Below are 14,694 nucleotides of genomic sequence, written 5' to 3'. Positions count from 1 at the left end.
GGTGTGACAAATCATTTAATTTCTCTGAGCTTCTTTTTCCTCATCTCTAAAATGAGATAATATTATTTATCCTAAAGAGAGCTAATATTTATTGACTCCTCACTTTATGCCAGCTGATGTTCTAAATATTTAAAGTATATTGGTTCATTTAATTAACACATCACACATAAGGTGCCAATGCTACTGTTAACTCCATTTTACAGACTGGTACACTGAAGTTCAAAGATGCTCAGAGATGTTAAGGACCTTGCTGTAGGTCACATAATAAAGAGAGGAAGATCAGAGTTTTAAACCCAGGCGATCTAGCACCAGAACCCAATAGTTTCAACTATTACCTAAAGCTTGTATAGTTTAAGAGCTCATGTTGGGTAAGAAGCAAATGCATCAATGTATATGAAAACATTTTTGTAAATTGTAAAACACAGTGCACTACTGTTACTTGTAGTGGGCGATCAGTAAATGCTTTCGTTGAATTGTGGAGTAACACAAAAAACTTTCATATTTATATTCTCATCACTCTTGATACTTTTCTAAGTGCTTTCACATATATGACTCCTCTGTATAATAAGCCATTTTGAATCCATTTTGGAGGAAGGCTAGTCATAAATAAGTATTGTCCAGCTGAGGAAATAGACCCGAGATGGTAAACATCTTGCTCTGGGCACGAACTGAACTATAGCATGCCAGGACTGGCATCTGGTGGTCTGACTCTGGCCAAAAACTAAAGCTTTGTTTTTGTTGTTTGTTTTTATTATTTGTTAAGTTGAAGTGTAGAAGTTATCAATAATAAACAAAATCATAAAAATAATGATTGTTTCTCTCAGCCATTATTTCTTCCTAGAAATTTGTTTAATCCTTTCAGGCCATTGCTGTTTTAAAAACAAAAATCTCCTTTAGCATTTGGATCCATAAAACTGCATTATCTTGTAAGGACTTTTTTTTTTTTTCCAAAATGTAAAAGTCTTTTTTTTTTCAAATAAAAGTATGATATGCTCCTTGCAAAAACAAAACGTAATACAAAGTAAAAATCGTCAAAATCCTACCATCCAAAGATAACCATGTTTATATTTTAGTTTTATCCTTCAACATTTTTCCTAGGTATATACAGTATATACTTTTTTACAATCTCATTTTAAGATATCATTTCGCAGTATGCTTTTAAAAATCTGTCAAACCATGATAATAAAGATGGAGCTAGAGCTTCATTTATATAGGCAGCATAGTATTCCATTTTATCGATGTGTTGTAATTTATTTATTTGAAATTAGGGATTATATTTGAGTAGATAGGGAGTTAGTCTTTCCAAATTTCAATCGCTAGCCACAGAAACCATAGATCCCAGGATAGTGATGACCATGCTATGTATTGGGTCAACTGCTTTTAGTTTTCATTTGCATTGAAGCAGGGGTTTGGTAATTATAAAGATAAATATAAGTAAAAAATATTCATGAAGGGGGTTTACATTTTATAATGTCTGCCATTTTCTCTTTCTTGCTCTGCCATTTGGCATGGTAGGAAAAAAGCTCCTCCCTCTTTCTCAAGATGGTTTAACTTTTATTTTGTGGTTCGCAATGGTAAACATTTAAACTCAACCTCTAAGCAAGTTTTTGTGACATTGTTAAGGGAGTAGTTTAGCTAACTTCTTTGCAACGTGCAAATTCCTTACTTTTATGGGAGACACAAACAGTAATACTTTACCATGTGTTCATGCATAGCTATACCTCAGAGGAATCCATGTCAAGGTATTATCATAGTGTTCTAGTTTTACACTATTACAGTCAGCCCTTGGTGTCTGTGGGGGATTTGTCCCAGGACTCTCATGAATACTTAAATCTAAGGATGCAAAAATCCCTTATACAAAATGGCATAGTACAACCCATGCAAATCCTTCCACATGCTTTATCTCTAGTATAATACCTAATACAATGTAAATGCTATGTAAATTGTTGTTATGCTGTATTGTTTAAGGAATAATGACAAACAAGTCTGTTCATATTCAGCACAGACACAACCATCATAGGCATGACTACATAGTACATATCAGCAACAATGTAACATTTTTCACCCCCCAAATAGTTCTAGCTATGGTTCGTTGAATCCTTCTATGCAGAACTGGAGGATACTGAGGGCTGACTGTATTTACTAGACTTCTGGTTCAGGGCTGCACTGTACAGTAGTGCATGGAGAGGGTATGAGGTGATGAACTCCATAAGTGTTCAGTTTCCCAAATCATTTGCCCTTTGTAATTCCATCCTAAGTGTGGATGTGGGTTGGTGTGTATAGTTTTCTAATTTGCTAAGCGGCACGGTATAGCAGAACCCCATCAGGGAGAGGAAGAGGCTGTCAGCAAGTCAGTTTTTCTGAGCCTCAGTTTTCTTATTTGTAAAACTAAATTACATATACTTGTCCAGTTTGACTCAGATTGCCGGGAGGGTCATATTCGATTATACATATAAAAATGATTTTATAAAGTGTTATATCAATATTTAATAATACAATGATTACTATAATTATGCCCTTGGCTTTCTTCCTCACCCCCCACCCCCCAAGCCACTTAGCATGTCCCAGTAGTTCAAGAACAAAATCTTACATGTGGCCCCGCTTAGTTCGATTTTTGTAAACTGTTTTGAAATCCCTTCATGAGAGTGGCTAAGGAAAAAAATGCAATCTCCTGTCTATGACAGGTGCTAAACTCAAGATTTGTGGTTAGTTCAGTTCCCTTTGGCATCCAGCCAGGTACTGGACTTTATTCACTTTGGGTGACTTTATTGCCAATACATCTGAAGGATTTTAGTTTAGGTAGGTCATCTTTCCTTAAATGGGCCAAGATATCATGGAAAATGATATATTACATTTACATAGAAAATATTAGTATCAGATATTAACAATTATTTATCAAGCCAAGAACTTGTCTGGTTAGACTGTCTGGCTCAGGTCATTAGTTCATGGAGTCAGAAAGCCTAGTCTGGAAGGATTTTAGCTGTCACTAGTCCAAATCCTCTCTTTTTTAAGGAAACCGAGACCCTGAGAGTTTAAATGACTTGTCCAATGAAGGTGGTTGAATGGTGGGATTCGCTTGGTATCCACTTCTGTGTCATCTTTTTATAAAATGTTTTGTAAATACCATAAAGCCACAGAATTGAGGACCAATGGAGCATGTTCCTAAGTTTAACCTAAAGAAGCTAAGGTTTCAAAGGTGACAGGAAAGAGTTTGGGACTCTCTTGAGTTAGGACCGGCTCAGCCGGGTTCAGCGTTCTCAGGCCCCACCTGCCTCGCCTCTCCCACTTCCTTGTCTACCTTGCGAGCCCCGCCCTCTTCAGGTGGCCGGGTCACTTCCTGGTAGCCCTTGTTCTCCCAAGCGGAACCAATGTCCATCGGCTCCTGGGTCAGCCGGATCTTTCTCGCTCAGACTCTTCGCAGCGGGGACTAGGCGGCAGCGTCTCGCGTCATCAGTGACAGCCCTGACTCTTGCTACGCTTTGCGTCGCTCTGCCAGGAGCAGTCACCTCCTCCTTGGCAAATAGTCCTCGGCGGGGTCCGAGTTCTTGGATCATCGGAGAGGGGAGCCACGAGAAGTTGCAGTCAGGGGACGCGGAATCGACAAGGAGAGGAAGATAGGGACCTAAGTTTTTGCGATAGTGTGTGAATTCAGTTAAAAACTCCCTCCCTCCTAAGGATCCCTCCGCCTGCAGTAGCGGTGGTGAGGCCGAGGGAGCCGCCATTTTGGATGTTCGGTTCCTGCTGCCACTGCTGCCGCCGCCCCCGGAGCTGCTGGTTTCATTCGAGGTTTCGGGCCGGTGAGTGTCACTCGCGGCGCTAGGAGCGCATTGTTTCTTTTGCCCCACGCCTGCCGATAGCATTCGGCCAGAAGCTTCCTGTCAACCCCAGAGGTCCGGTGCCAGGTTGTGGGGGTTGAGACAAGAGGACAGAGGCTGGGCCAGGAGGGGCCCGGAGCCCCAGGGGCAGCTCCGACTTCTTGCCAGCCGACCCCGAGGCCTCGGACCGGGAGGCTGCGCGAGAGGCTACGTTCCGTGCTGTAGCGTTGCCCGGCCAGTGCGGGCCTTCTTGGACCCGTTGACTTTCTCAGGCTGCGACCCTCCTTTGAGGGCTCATTCAGGGAACCTGGGGTTAGCGGGGCGGGTCCCACCCTCGCGTGTCTTCTCTGAGCCACGTATCAACGTTCTTGTATCTTGTACCAGGGACAGGTCTTTCGTAGACCTCTCTTCAGCATTTCCAACTGTTAAATGAATCGCTGTCTGCACCTGCAATGCCGTCCTCTCAGAACCGGACATCTGCCTCTCCTTCCTCTAATCTTCCAACCAACTTCTTTCCCAATTTTCAGTTTTTTTTTTTTTAAACTCACCTTAGAGTACAGTGCTTACCCTTCTTTCAAACTCCCGATCGCGCGAACGTCACTTTCTAATAATTCTCCCGATCTTCCTGACTTCCAGAAAGTCGAGACGCTTGGTTCTGTTTCCCATTTAGGGTTTGGTGGAGCAGATCCGTGGAAACACTCGCTCCGAGCGTACTTCAGCAGAAAATGTTTATAGAGCTGATTAAATAAATGGCTTTTGGGGGGGGGGGGAGATAGAGACGAGGCAATCAAATATTTTCTTATTTGTGGATTCCCTTCTTGTGTTGGACACTTAATCTTTTGGTATTATCGACGCATGTATTTTCTTGGTGTTATGTATCCCTGGGCATGGAAATCTGCCTGTGAAGAAGAATCTTAATCTGATGTACGTAAAAAGGAAAGTAACTTTTTTGGCTGCTGTAGGGGTTAGTTAACAGAAGAGAGGAGTGAATGAAGATTTCTTAGTGATCTTAACTTTAAAGTGTTTTGTACGTTAATGATCTTTGCTGACTGATTCTAAAAAATACTTGGATTGACTTCGTGTATTGGATTTTTCTGGGGATAGTTAGATTTTAAATATTCACTATATCTGTTCCCTGTAATACTTGTCAGACTATATACAACTTAACTTTTGGTTTAAAAATATAGACGCACCAGGTACCCATAATCTCATTACTTTTATTCTACTCTTAACGTATGTTTGATGTGTAGCACGCTTGAATAAAAAGGATTTCACAGTAATTCACTGATTGTTTCCTTCATTTAAAGTTAGGTGTGTGATTGAATCACCTCTATTTCATCTTAGCTTGAGTTTTTACATCTGCAAAAGAGAAATAATTTATTTGAGATTACAGCCTAGTGGCTGCTGAAATTAAAATTTATTCCTTGAACTGGATCATGTCTTTTGATATTTCTAATTCATGTATAATTACATTATGATTATCAGGTAGGTACATTCTTCTACTAATCATATCATCTCTCAGTAGAAGACTGAATATTTTCATTGTAAATAGTGTTCTAGTTATTTGTTTAAAGGAGACTTTTCAAAAATACGTATATTTACTCTGAAGCTCTGGAGTTTCCCTAGGTTTAAAGGAACTGTCAAACACTGGCATGCTCACTCAAATACTAAATATTCCCTTGTAGTTGCTATTGAAATGTTCCATTTCTCTTTTACAGTTTTAAAACAAGATATTGGAAGAGCTATCAAATATGTGTTTCACTCATTAACTCAGTTCATTTCATGGCACAATATACTGGTATTTAAATGTCTTTCAAAACTATTACTAATGGTTTGCATTCCGTTGGAGAAAGTGTCTTTTTCCATTACAAATTGCAAGTGAAGTACTGTTCAGTGCACTGTTGAGTGATCAGCACAGACTTGAAATCTACTTTGTCTAAAGTTGTTGGGATTATACATGAAATTTACTTTGTTTAGGAAACCTCAATTCATTTTCTTTTGCTTGTTCTTTGATCTGTTTCATTGACAGCAGTTTTAGATTTGAGACTTTTATTATGGTTTTAATTAAATTTTTATTTTTCAGTGAGAGTTGATGTTCAGTATTTTTTTGTATTAGTTTCAGATGTACAGCATAGTGGTTATACAGGATATAATTTATGAAGTGATTCTCCCAATTCTAGTACTAACCTGACACTATACATAGTTGTTGCAGTATTATTGACTATATTCCCTACGCTGTACTTGAGGATGAACTTTAGAGTGAAACTGTAAAGTACAAAAATTGTCAGCAATGCCTTGGTGATATTTCGTTCTATTTTTTTAATGTAATCTTGAAATCAGTGGTGTACAGAAAATACAAAAACCCAGGTTTTTGTGATTTATAAAAACTATGCAGATCGAAAAGGTTGAACAAGTATTTTCCAAAAGATTATTTTTAATTAAAAAAATTGAATTGGGAAACTACTTACCAAAACAGATTTTTGAAATGCTTAATCCTATTATTCGCTTTTGATGAGGTTTTAAAATTTTTGTGTATACAAAAGGACTTAACTATCTCAAAACTTCGGAATTCGTATTTAGTTTTAGCTTCAGAAAATCTAAAATTACTACTTTTCTTCATACTGCCACAACTTGTTTAGCTGTTTTTGGGTGCGTGTATTTTATTTATTTGCTTTGTGAATTGTTTTCAGTTGTTGATTTTGGCTTTTTTTCATCTCATTGTTACTTTTATTCAATTTCTTTTATGCAGGATAATATTTAAAGTAGCAGGCAGTTTTAAATTAAGAGAACTTACAGATTCATCTAAGCTCTTTGGTTATAGGTTTTGAAAATCATATCTTTGTCAAAAAGTGTTAGGATATTTGTGTTGAAAACTTTATTTCAGTAAAAGCGGTAATTTCTACCTCAAAAATATGTATAAAGTTCTTTTTTTCACTGAAGGAGTAACACAAAAACACTTGATTTGGCATAAGTTTTGGTTACTAGAAGAACAATCTCTTGTCATTGTGTGAAGAGTCCAGAAGTGGGGGGAAAAAACCAAAAACCACACTTGTCAAACTTGTTGAGTCAGCATCAGCTACCACTTTTGTATAAAAGAGTAAGGTTTAGGATAATATGATTGAAACAAGAAATGCCCTTTTTCACCACTAGGTACTTAGAAGTTTTGCTTTTTTTTTTTGGCCCACTCAAAATCATTGGAAAGAGAAAATTGTTAATAAGTTATAAATGTCATCAGTGAAAAGTGGCTTAGAAGGAAAAAGTCATGATTTTTTAAAAGATGGAGAAAATATGACTTTCGTATTTCACGAATATTCATAGACATTTTAAAGACAAGTAATTTTTACCCTCCCCCCCTTTCTCTGTTATTAAGGGTGCAACAGTCGCTGTGTAACCTGATATGCAGTTGCTTTGCTCACTCCAGCTTGCTTGTTATAGCTGATTGTATTTGTGTTGTACCAAGATCCTAAGCTTTTTAGCTTGTCTGGCTTTGAGGTTAATGTAATGGATTCTTTAGAAGAGTAGATATGAAAAAGACATGAACCTTAGATCTTTGGGACTGTAAAATATTTGCATGCCGTGTAAAGCCTTTGAGTTAAAACTAAGACTGTCAGAGTAGATGATGGACACTGTTTGTTTATAAGATCTGACTTTTGTAAAAGATCACACAATTGCGCACCTCAAAGTAAAAGGAGTTCCATTAGTGTTTTTGCACCTCAATTTAATGAAATTAATTACTAATCCTCACTATTGGGAAATTGTTCAGTTTCAAGCTGAAGAAAAGTAAGGGAAGTTAATTTTTTTTATTCCTGTTCTAAAACCTGCACAAAAAAATTGGTTCCCTTTCCACTTAATGAAATTTTTGAAAACATGGTACTTTTAAAATCTGGTGAAAATATGGTTTGAGATGAATGGGGAAACTAACAAAATAATTAGTGTAGAATAATTGAATCTTTGTAGATATTAGGTTTTTTGGTGTAATTATTGAAGAAAAACTATTGTAAGAAGAGCTTCTTTTTTTTGATAGTACTGAATATATGTGATGTTTTATGCATGTGTATTTGTCTCTACCAGTGAATGCTTGACCTCTATTTTCTTTAGAAACTTTCCATGACGAAAGCTTACTATGTACTGTATTTAAGAAAGTAAAAAGGGAAAGTAGCTTATGATTTGATTTTATTAGCATTTGGTTGTATTATCTTTATTTATACACACTGAATTCTTGCCGTTCCTTGAATACTCCATGTTCTTTGATTCTCCTTGTACCTGTTCTTCCTATACCTGGAATCCTTTTTCTCCCTCCACCAGTGAACCTATTCTTCCTTCTCTCTCTACCCCTAGGCACGATAACCCTTTTTTAGTACTTGTTGAATTGTCTGTCTCCTTTTCCTTGATCTTCCAGAGTATGAGAACTATCTAATTTGTGGCATCCCTTAATATGTAGTACAGTGCATTTAGTAGCTATTCTGCAGAATAGATGATGTGAATGAAAATAATACGAAAAAATTGTTTAGGTACTCAGTCATGGGAATCTACTGCATGCAGGTCATTTACTTATGACTGGTAGAGTTGATGTCAATGAAATTTATTGTCAGGTTTAGAAAGCATATACAAAACCTTGTTCGCATGTCTTTGAAAATATTTAGTTTTTTAATTCTAAAATTGATAGTAACCTAGACTTTTTCTAATGCAAAAGCTTCAAGTCGGCAGTAAAGAAAGCTGCTCTTCTGCCATCGTTTTTTCTTTTGAAGATCTATTATGTAATTTAGTATACTGAGGAAACTAATAGTAAGTTGAGAACTTCAGTCTTTTCCCCCAAAATGGACCGTTTCTAATTAATGTCAGAAGTATGAGTTGAAAATAATTCTTTAATTTCCTATTTATCACCTCCTTTCCTCCCCCTTCCTTATTAGCCCTTTCTTGGTATCCAGAATTAACAGAACTTGGATTCATGGAGAATATGCTAGGCAAAATTTGTTATCTTAGTATTAAATCACTTTCTAGTAACTTACTAATAAATTTTTTAATGTCATCCTGTAGAAAAATGCCCCTGGATAAATGCGACACTGTTCTTTTAGGATGAATGCCTTATTATTCTGACGATTTGCATTTTTGTTTTTTTTATCTATTCTTGTGGGTTCTGTTAATACTTTGAATTTTCAAAGCAAGATTTATTTTTTAAATGTGTTCATTATTTGAAAGATATCAAAATATGTAAAAATTAAAAAGGTATCTGTATTCACAGTAGGCCCAGAAAATCTCCCTTAACATTTATTATTATACCCTTTGGGGAATATCTTTAAAAAACTAAGATTTTGTTTTGAGAATTTTGTGTGGATTCTTTAGAATTAAGGACTTAAATGTTTTTGCTATTATTAGGGTTAGGAAACTGAAAAACTACTTTTTATTTTATTATTGCCAAATTAGATGTCAGTCATATTTATATATCATTGTTTATTTGGATTTTTTTTTGTTTTTCATGCATCTTAATGAATTTGAATCATTCAGTAGGCATTTTTGCATTTACATACATCTATTTTTAAAATCTCAGTTTTGGTGAATTTTGGTGATGAATAATTAAGCATTAAAGAAAATTCCTATAATTACTGTGACATTTTAAGGAGAATTGAACTTAAGACCCTTTAGAGGGATGCCAGTTGGCTGTCTAGACAGGGTGTGGTGGAATCTTGATATGCTCACACATTTCACATTCCTTAGCATTGAAGATCTAGAAATTGCATTTTAGTATCACCTAGGCATGATTCAGCCTAATCAAACTCACTGATGTGTAAATTAGAACTACAGTGTTGTAATTCACAAGGGGCTGTGCTTTTCTATTGCATTTTTGATATCTACTTTCCAGGGCACCCTTTATCTTGTATGGAAGTACTTGGGAGGCAAAGCACTTGAGGTGGCTGCTCATAAGCAGAAAGTTGCATTGAAACCAGAGTATATAAAGATGTATGGTCTTGAGTGTTTCATCATTCTAGGCCATGGTGAAACCTGATGAAAGAACTATCTGTGTCCCACAATGGTGTTTGCCTCTCCAGTGACCAAAATACTTATCTCTACGTTTAATCTCTCTTATTCAAACAGTGATGTACTAACAGTGATGAAATAGAAACACATTTATCCACAATCCTTGTACCTTCACAAGTCAGATTTTTATTTTTCTGTGTTCCCTGTTAATCCTTGTCCTAAGAAGTATTTTTACTTTTTATTACTAGTTTTAAAAAAGAGGACAAAAGAGGAACATTTTATTTTGATAAAGTGAACAAGCCATGTGAATATAAAACATATGGACACATATGTTTTGAAAAAAATTGAAATGCATTGAAAAAAATCATTGAAATACTAAATATAAATGGTTAGATATAAACGGAGAGGTTGACAGAAATACAATCAGTGTTATACTTTAACTTGTTTTTCTTTTTCTTTGATGGATAAGGGAGTTAATAAGAGCAGACTATCTGAACTGTACGATTTTTAGAAATTGGTTATTCCACAGATAGTTTTATTTTTTTCATGTAATTGTATTTTTATTTTTAAAAAACAGCTTTGTTGAGGTATAATACGCTATTACACAAAATTACACATATTTAATGTATATCATTTGATGAGTTAGGATTCAATTTTATATTCAGGCTTTTCTGCCCTCTGATTTAATGTTAAATGTTGATCTTACTGAAGCATCTATTAAATCAAGTCTTATTTTTAAAACTGATTGTGGTACTGTTTGTAATTTTTAATACTCTTAGGACTTTAAGGACTTTAGGGGGAATGGGATGCTTTTTGCCAGCACATTCAGAGTGCTGTTCTGTGTGTGTGTGTGTGTGTGTGTGTGTGTGTGTGTGTGTGTGTAAGATAAATGTTTTAATTTTGGATTTTTTTAAAATTGTAAATTAAGGTACTTATGGAAGTCTAAGGGAGAGATTTACTAGTGTTTTGATCGCATCCTTTTTGATTAATGTAAAAAATTTTATAAGATAGAAATTATAATGTAAGGGTACAAACTTTTTTTATTTTTTTAAATCGTGGTAAGAATACAACATGAAATCTATCCTCTTGACAAGTTTTCAGTTTCACAATACAGTATCGTTAACTATAGGCACTGTGTTGAATAACAGATCTCTAGAATTTATTATGCCGTTTGAATATTTCTGCTATATATGTTTTATTTGTTTTGCTGCTGTTTTTGTTTCTTCCTTTGCTGTTAAGTCTATGTCTTTTCCTAAAATAGCTTCTATCTCCTGGCCCCCTACCCTTCTCTCTTTCTCCTCCAGTTTTCTAATTTGTTCAATTCTGGAACAGGCTGAACGAGAACTTTTGTAAAGTAGATGTCTTAGTGTGTCTCTGTAGTGGCTGCACAGGATTATAAAAATGTTTTGGATTCACAGCTATCTTCTGTATAGCTGAGTCATTACATTACATTCATACTTTTTTTTTTTTTAAAGGAGACAGGTGTTTAAGCTGTTATGTTTTAAGGAATCTTGTGAGTGTTGAGTATTTTGGAAGGCAAGAAAACACTTTCAAAAAATAAGGAAATCCTCAACATTGTAATAAAAGTAAGTAGTCATGTTATCTAGACTGTGGTCTATAATATTCACTACATAAATGTATTCAAATTTAATTTTTAATATGCAATATTTCCAACTTAAAATGTATGAAGAATAATAAACATTCACGTATCTACTACCTAGTCTAAGAAATCAGATATCACCAATAAAGCTGAATCCTCTTGTGTGCATTGCTTTGTCCCTTATTACATTCCCCTCCCTCCCAGATATGCCTCTGGGTTGGATTTGATCTTTATCTTTCACTTGCATGTTCTTATCTCTTACTGCATTTTTGTATTTCTAATGAATAGGTTCTTTTACATGTTTTAAACCTGTATGGCTTTCTAAAACTTGTTTTTTGGTCAAAATTATTTTATGTAAGGATAGTTTGTATAGCAAACATATGGCCAACATTTTTGTTCAGTGCTTACTACGTGCCAGGCACTGTGCTAAGAATTGCACATATATTCTCATTTAATTCTTGTAACAATCCTTTGTGGTAGGATTCTCCCCATTTTACAGATGAGAAAATGGAAACTGAGAGGTTAAGCCATTTACTCAAGGACACACAGCTAATAAGTGGTGGAGCTAGGATTCAAACCCAGATAATTTTACTCCAGGGTCATCATTTTAAACAATGATAAGGGTCATTGGATAAAGATAAGGTTCTTTTGTATTCATCCTTTATATCAGTTCTGAAATCTAAGAAAGTGAAAACCTGGAGTTCTTAATAATTCTTTTAGTGTTAAAATCTGACCTGACAAGATATGATACTGTTGGTAGTATTTTTTTCTCCTTGGTGCAAATATTGACATGTTGCTGCAGAAATGCTGTTTGATAATGGGACTGTTCCCCCAGACATGGTGGGCTGGTTATGGCACATAGTACACGCACTGTTACCTTTCTAAAATTCAGGGAATTCTGAGTTCTGCCTAAAGGTTTTGGGTGATAAAGTGTGAACTGGTGCCGTACTACAGATCTCTTTCTACATGGGCTTTGGAGTTGTTGGGCTGATCCAGAAAGCACTTAATTTCACAAAAGAAAAAAATTCCAAATATATTGAATTAGTTTGGCTATGACAAAATTCGGCTTACCATAAATAAATTTTTTGTTTTGTCATTGATCAGCAGTTTCTGCTTTGTTTTATTATGTGGCTGGAGTTGTAAAAGTTTGTTTTTCTCACTAGGCTTTTTGAGGTCTTAAGGAGAGAGACCATTTCCTTGCCAGTCTCCAGCACCTATTACAATGTCTGCCATAGGGAAGGCTCAGCAAATATTTGTTGAATGAGTGATTAGCCCTTTTTGTTATAACATGTTTCCTTATTACTTAAGTCATCTGTGGTGTAGTGAGACTAATTGAGTTGAACAAGGAGGAAAAAGAAGTGTGTGAAGCTAACTTCTGATTCCATATTTTTTACATTCTCCTTTCCCACTTCGAAATGGGAAACTGTATTCTGTACTATAACTGCATTCTAAGGGGTCCTGAACTGTTAAACTTTTTTTTTTTTTTTTCATTTTCTCCATTAAATACCTTGATCCTGTACCTTGCTGAATTCAATAGTCCCAAACTTAATGGCTGTATTTCAGTTAAGTAGAGTGTATGATATATTTGCTCCTTATCGAAGTTGCATAATTTAATTTTTCCTTGTACGGATCTGCTTGACAGTATTTGTCTACGAAGGGACTGCATTTGATTTATAAACAATGATACTTTTAAAATTAGCAAACCAAAAATAGAATGCTATGTAAGGTGGTCATCAGATATTTGTTTCATCGATTTTTAGAGCTAATTCTATGCCCTTATTTTTTAGTCGATGGAACAGAGGCTTATTTAGAGAAGTCAGATGGCTTGCCTTAGGTTGCTTGGCTGAAAATGGTTGATTATTAGAATCTTTTAATTTTTTTGGCTCTAATATTTCTTTTAAGTATGTTCTTTAATGAGATTTCTGTATTTCTATGATTTATAGAAACAGCAATATGTAATACAATTTTAAGAGTATGCATTTGAGAGAGTTAAGAACTTTGACCTTCCATTTAAAATCATTCAAAATGTGAAACTATAATCTCCAGGGTTTGTTAATGTAAGAAAACTTGGGAGGAGGCAGGAGGAAAGGCTAGCTTACTAGGCCTAATTCTGTACCCCAGTAATTTTTCCTTCTACTTGTAACTTACTTGAATTGCTGCTTCTTCCACTACATAGTTCCTATGGTGTGCCTCAGTGCTTTGGCCAAAATATAGACACAAATCTCTTGTTCTCTTCTGCAGGATTTGAAATGACTATAGTTTTCAGGATAGACTTTCTTATAAATCTGTAGAAATAAAGAGAAATAAAAGTTCCCAAAAATTTGTCATTGGTCCTCTTCACATATTTAAAGTATTATTGTCTCTTTCAGTCTCAGTTCACCTTTTTAGAAGTTCAAAAGGGGACATAGCTTAAAAGACAACTTTTATGACCTGCTTGTGTTTGACCCGTCTTTCAAACTGCTGCTCAGGAACTCTTTTTCTAGACAATATGACACCTTTATGGTTCAGATTAGTAGAGCCCTTTTTAGTTTCCTGTACCTATAGGTCTTATCCCTAGTTTATTGATATGGAAAGTGACTTTATTTTTTGGGTGAGACCTCCCTTCAGCCATTCCTTAAGTAAGGGTTTGATGTTATCTTTTAGATGCTGAATAGTATGATCATAATACATTTGTCACATACAACATATTTCTCAAAATTCCACAGTAATGTTTTGTTTCACTAGTAGTTAAAGTGTCTTTAAGCAGGTTGGAACAATCGGTAACTTCCTCACTAATCCACTTAATTTCCCAGGTATATATTACTGAAACTGACTAAATAAGTCTTAAATTTAATTGAAGGGTTTTTTGTTTGTTTTCTTTTTTAAAAAGTCTTTAATTTTTAAGTTAACATACAGTAAAATTGACTTTCTGGGGGCTTACAGCTCTGTAAATTTTAATACATGTATAGATTTATATTATCACCACCATAATTAGGACACAGTTCTATCTTCTCAGAAAAACTTCCTCATGCTGTGCCTTTTTAGTACCCACAGCCTTAACCAGGGGCAACCATTGATATGTTCTTTATCACTATAGTTTTATCTTTTTGAAAATATCATATAAATGGAATCATTGATATGTAACTTTTTGAGGCAGTTTTCTTTCACTGGGCATACTATCTTAGAGCTGTGTGTGTTATGGCATGCAGCAATAGTTCCTTTTTTATGCTGCAGTGTTCCATTTTATGAATTTACCACATTTGGTTTCCAGTGTTTGGCAATTATTAACAGAGCTGCTCTAAACATTCACGGATGGGTTTTTTT

At 35.3% G+C, this 14,694-nt stretch overlaps 1 protein-coding gene across 3 annotated transcripts in view; it reads left to right on the top strand.

Moving 5' to 3' along the window:
- Positions 1–3,488: 3,488 nt before the first annotated feature.
- Positions 3,489–14,694, top strand: part of AP1G1 (adaptor related protein complex 1 subunit gamma 1) — a 63,780-nt gene continuing 52,574 nt past the window's right edge. Inside the window, exons 1-2 of one of the 3 annotated variants that reach the window (XM_036231404.1) lie at positions 3,715–3,797; positions 11,267–11,377. The gene's annotated coding sequence lies outside the window, so the exon portion shown is untranslated. Of the gene's footprint in view, positions 3,798–11,266; positions 11,378–14,694 lie in introns of all 3 variants that reach the window. The other 2 variants (XM_016164433.2, XM_016164431.2) reach the window with 2 other exon arrangements.

The sequence above is a fragment of the Rousettus aegyptiacus genome, unplaced genomic scaffold, assembly GCF_014176215.1.
Source record: "Rousettus aegyptiacus isolate mRouAeg1 unplaced genomic scaffold, mRouAeg1.p scaffold_m13_p_14, whole genome shotgun sequence".
NCBI lineage: Eukaryota > Metazoa > Chordata > Mammalia > Chiroptera > Pteropodidae > Rousettus > Rousettus aegyptiacus.
Note: the sequence above shows the minus strand (reverse complement) of the source record. Positions and strands in the feature narration are given on the sequence as shown.